At 44.9% G+C, this 5,645-nt stretch overlaps 1 long non-coding RNA gene across 1 annotated transcript; it reads right to left on the bottom strand.

Moving 5' to 3' along the window:
• Positions 1-3,967: 3,967 nt before the first annotated feature.
• LOC144102579 (uncharacterized) lies at positions 3,968-5,027 on the bottom strand. Its single transcript, XR_013308222.1, has 3 exons — positions 4,907-5,027; positions 4,647-4,823; positions 3,968-4,018 (listed from the first exon to the last, which is right to left on the bottom strand). It is a non-coding gene; the product is annotated as an uncharacterized LOC144102579 (long non-coding RNA).
• Positions 5,028-5,645: the final 618 nt, after the last annotated feature.

Below are 5,645 nucleotides of genomic sequence, written 5' to 3'. Positions count from 1 at the left end.
TACTCCAGGGGCACCGAAGAGATAACCGAAATGATTACACTACAAACCTCACATTTAACAGTAACGCACCGAACATAAACAGAATTCTTAACAAACACTTTAATATTTTCCAGCAAAGTCAACGACTCTCGAAAATGTTTACATGCGCACCCCGCGTGATTTACAGGCGTGCCAAAAACATTCAGAATCATCTAGTCCACTCCAAGGAACACAAAACCCCAAAATATGGATGCCAGCCCTGTAGTAAAGATCGCTGCAAAGTTTGCAAGCACATGAAGACTACGTGTTCCGCAACTAGTACGAGGTCAGTTTTCCAGCATTCAATCAACGGCAAGTTTGACTGCGACTCACCAAACATTATTTACCTTCTTGAATGCACTGTGTGTAACCAGCAATACATAGGAGAGACAAACACTGCATTCCGCATTCGATTCAACAACCACCGAGCACGCACCAAGTCTCTCCCCAATCTTCCCCTATCCAAGCATGTAAACTCAGAAGGACACCCGTTTGACCAACTAAAAGTAACAATTATTCAAGGGGGCTTCAAAAACAGGCGAGAACGTGAACAACGTGAATTCTATTTTATCCACAAGTTTAATACTATTCAAGAATGTCTTAACGAAAAGCCTGGTATCCTTTCTTTTTTTCACGACCTCCAAACAAAATAATACTGCACCTCTCGTTAATTGGCTAACTCAGATATACCCTTTATAACTCCTAGTGTATATCCCAGGCAATCATACCCCTCCTTACTTACACTATCCTGCCTCGTGCAGTATTAATAAGCTTTGACGTTCTTTCCTTACTTTTTTCCGACAATTTGAAATCTTTGTACACAGCTAGCCCAGCCCTCCACTACAACCAAGTATTCCCGACGAAGTCGGTTCAACGACCCGCCCAGGGAGAGGGGTGCACCGTTCAGTGAAACCCAGACCCCCTGAGTAAGTTCTTACACATGTGCAATTAACGTAGCCCACTCCTTCCTTAACGTTCTAGCCCTCGGCTCACCGGAAATTAGTGAGACCCCCAAAAGGCGCCTGGTTTGGCCTGTTCCTCGCTGCCAGTGTCATTTGCGCAGCGGCGCCTCTTTGGCCACGCATCTGCAGCGGCGCCCATCTTTGTGTTTGTGCATTTTGTTTGTGTCTTGTTTGCACGTTTTGCTTTCGTACGCCTGTGGTTGCCGCGCTGCCCATATCGCGGGCACCGTCTTCCTCTCCCTATCTCGTTTCGCCATTTCCTTTTTTTACCCGTCCTTCCTTACTAGAATAGTTCCCCCCCCCTTTTTTTTTCTTTTCTTTCTATTTTTTGCTTCCTCCCCCAATCTTGTCCCTGTTTGCTCCCCACACCCCTATCTTTATTTTTTTTACTTTTTTGTTCAATTTTTTGAACTGCAATGAAAACAATGCGGATGTATGTTCGCTAACAATAGTTTACAGACGCATGAAAACAAAGAGAAGACCCGAGAAAAATAAAGAGAAAAGAAACACTCAATAGGCATACATCGCACCGGCAGACAACAAAGGAACATTAAATGCAACCTGGCTATATATTAACAAAATACATTTTTAACTCGCTTGGTTTAACACTACCAAAACTTTGTGCTTATTAAGAGTGGTCGGTAAATTGTGTTCAAGCGTTTGTAGTTTATAATTAATTCGAAAATATGGAATATACCAGAGATCGGTATTTCAGGTTTAGAGTCGATTCGAAGCGGTCCTTAAATGTGTAGTACGTATTAAGAAATCTCTATAAGCAGGAGAAGAATGGTAAAAGAACCTCAAAATGCGAAAAACATATATATGTTCAGAACGAATGATGTTATAATTTCTAAAAGCAGTTTGCGTTGGAGAGACAGATAAGGAAGGTTTGCAATGTAGCGGATCATTTTCTTCTGCAGAACCTGTATTTTTATCACATTTGTTTTTGTGGTGTTGCCCAAACAGAGTTACGGAACCGAAAAGAGCATGATAAATTTGAATTTTCACGTGAGTGGGAAGGAGCCATCGACATCGTGTTAGAACACCTGCTACTGAAGAGAGCTTTTTGCAAATATTTTCCACATGTCGATCCCACCTGAGATGCGACGAGAAAGTAACTTCAAGGATTTTGTGGCTGTCTACAATTTGAATTTCTTGACCAGCGTATTTAGGAGCGCGTTGTAGTTCGACTGGCTTGTTCCTTGCACGGAAAATTATTACCTTAGTCTTTGTAGGGTTTATTTGGAGGCAATTAGAAGAGGACCAGTTCTCTAGTTTCGTAAGGATTACGTTGCACTCTTCAATTAACATGTTTATGTCGTGACCAGGGATTAGTAAACTGCTATCATCGGCGTATATAATAAATTTCGCTTTGTGATAAATATGACCAATGACATTTATTTAGATGTTAAAAAGCATCGGGCCCAGAATGCTGCCTTGAGGCACACCATTTCGTACCGCCAGAAAAGAAGACTGATGGTTGTGGATATAGACAGATTGTTTTCGATTTTGCAGGTATGATTTCATGAGGTCTAAAGGTGTTCCACGAACTCCGTTTTGAGAAAGTTTATGAGTTAAAATTTGATGGTTTAGGGAAAGGAAAGCCTTACTAAAATCAATGAAGAGTCCGACAGTGAGAATACCTGCTTCAGTGTTTTGCAGGATACATTCCTTAAGTGATAACAAAGCCGTTTCCGTCGACTTTCACCTTCGGAAGCCAAATTGAGCAACAGACAGGATTTGTTTTGCATTAAAAAAGTTCACTACACGGGAAAAGATTACTTTTTCCAAGCCCTTTGAAAAGACTGGAATCACAGATATTGGTCTATAATTGGACACTACATCTTTATCTCCCCCTTTAAACACAACTGTCACTCTTGCTTTCTTCATTTATTCCGGGTAAACTCCCGTTTCAATTAACAAATTGAAGATGTATGCAAGCACAAGTGCAATATATGATAGTACATATTTGACTGGTTTTATCTGAATATTGTCAACATCTAAGGCTTTGCAATTATTCAAATTCATAAAGGTCTCATTGGTGGGCTCAAGGAAAAGGCTTTCGAAAGGGCTACAAGATGAAGGAACTTCAGGTAGATGCATCACAGGTAAATGGGTGGTTAAAAAATTGCTGTTTAAATAGCCTGCAAGAGCCTGACCGGATAATTCAGAGCCCTTATAGATTATTCGTTGAGCTGGCGCATTTTTCGTATTGCGACGTAACAAGTTATCTACAACTTTCCACACAGTGTCTGAATTTCTCATTCTAACATCAGAGAACAGTTTTTGATGATACACAGTCTTAGCACGCTTAAGCTACGCATTTAGATTATTTCTTGTTTTTTTTTTAATAAGAGATAAAAGAGAGTGATTATTTAAAAAGGCATGGTACTTGTTTTTGCTCTTTATCATTCTTCTGAGCTCTGGCGTGATCCATGGTTCTCTTATTCGTTTAGACTGCTTAATGTTCTTTATATATTTCTACAAAAACCTTGATAAACGCTGAATATGCATTATTTGAGTCCTATATAGAATAACTAGGACTCCCGCCCAAAACCATTTCAGCCTATCTGGGTACCTCCAACCTTTTTTATTTGCGTGTAACTCCAGCCCCTCTTCATCTTTGTTATTGTAGCCGCTATTGTTTCTCAAGTACCATCTTGATATTAGCAGTTCCTAATTCAAGCCTTCTGCAGGGTTTGAAGGACCTATTTAATTGGAAATGAGAACACGTGCACAGGGTGGAAAGCGTGTGATCTGCCAGGAAACACTGAGGCGGCCCGAGAAGGGCCTTTATTAAGGTTGACAGCCGTTTTGTGCCTCTTCACTTGGCAGCGACGACACAGCGTGTGTGGTCCCCATGGTTTTGCCCTAGCTGCCGAAGCAATCCTCGGGCACGACCTTCGGCATCTGATGTTTTTATTTAAAAAACACATGGACCAAAGTCGTGCTGTATGCAGTGCGATCGCCATGTGGTTCCACATGACGGCGAACAATCATCCACGTATCCCGGCTCTTTGGACAGATTCAGGAAACGACTGAAAAGAACAAAAGTAACGAGCAAACAAGTTAGAACGCAAAGAAACGAAGGCGCTCAGCGCTAATGCTGTAGCGAGGTCTAATATGTAAAATTTCACGGCTGGCCTCGATTTCTACAAAGCGCGGGTAGTAGCTACGGAAATAAACAAAGGCGCACTGGAGCTGGGTAAGTCTGCAGCTACAAGCACGAGTTTTTTGTCTCTACCGCCGATTTCCACAACGCGCGATCGTCATAACTTTTCTTGGACTTGCTGTTGAAGCTGACAGCGATCATAAAAATTAAGGCCGCCGACTGTAGTGACAGAGGCTTGCCATTGATAGGAACAAAGCCGTCCACTTTGTTAACCAGGCAGGCAACGAGGCCTTGCGCGAGTTTTAGATCCGACTTGGACAAAGCGCGAGACGGCGCGCGCTTCTAACGCTTGCCGACGCAAAGAAACAAAGGCGCACTGCGCTGGGATAATGCTGTAGAGAGGTCTAATATGTAAATTTTCACGGCTGCCGTCGATTTCGACAAAGCGCGAAGTCTCTAAGGAATTAAACAAAGCTGCACTGCACTGGGTGAATGCTGGACACTTCGGCCAGGCGCGATTTCCACAATGCGCGAGTCGGAACTTCTGGACTTACCGTTACAGCTGATAGCGATCCTAAAGGGCAGATTGTAGTGGCAGAATTATCGTGGCCACTTTTACCCTGGACTTGCCACTGCAAAGGAACAAAGGCGCACTGGCGTCTCGCCACGTGGTATCGGTCCGCGGCAAATAAGGACAGCATCGGCTCGCCAGAAGCATCCAGGAAACGATGCTGCAAAAAAAGTTACGTTACAAGCGCCGCAATTTGGCGAGTTCTGCACGAGAAAACTTGCGAAAACGTTGTTCAACCCTTACCTCGTGATTGAGAACGTGCACGCCCGACAAGCGCTTCATCGTGGCTGTCAGACGGCGGTTCAGATGGCGACGCCGGCGGTCCTCAAACCGCACCTTATGTGGGTCGTGGTAATGGAGTTGCAAAATTTTGAACACCAGCACGACGTGCTCCTGCAGCAGGAAAACGAGGTCCTGGAATGCGCAAGGCATGTAGGTAAGCGGTACAGCACTTCATGAAGCGAAATTTGAGATAAAATGCGTACCATTATGTCGCTGGCGATTTCTCGCGGGTCAGCGCCTTTTGGAGGTTGTCGCAATGTCGTGGAAGCAAGAACTGTACAGAAATTTCAGCTGGCTGCGCCGACGAGCGCACCACGCAAAAAAAAAAGCCATACCTGGACAGCTTCCGAAACGCGCGCGCCGCCCCCTACGCTCACGAAGAGAATGCCCGCAGACCACCCACGCCCGGCGGCCTGCCGGCCGGCCCTAGCGATTCCCTAGGCACTCTAGGGACAGGCCGAGAGAGTCGCGGCGACCCCACATCCGGTTGAGAACGAGGGCGAAGCAAAAAAACGTCACGCAGACACGCATCCCACCGACCAATCGGCGTTTCCAGCCCACCGACCCGCAAACGCTTCTGTCCCATTTGGCGCGTAGCGCAGCGAAGTTTAATTTTCTAACTCCGTAACACGCCGCGAGGTGGCGACCTTAGCCCAACGCTCAAGCGGCGCTCGCCTGGCCGGCACTGCCTGCGATTTCA

The sequence above is a fragment of the Amblyomma americanum genome, chromosome 1 (assembly GCF_052857255.1).
Source record: "Amblyomma americanum isolate KBUSLIRL-KWMA chromosome 1, ASM5285725v1, whole genome shotgun sequence".
Classification (NCBI taxonomy): Eukaryota; Metazoa; Arthropoda; class Arachnida; order Ixodida; family Ixodidae; genus Amblyomma; species Amblyomma americanum.
This window is presented reverse-complemented; position numbering and strand designations above follow the sequence as displayed.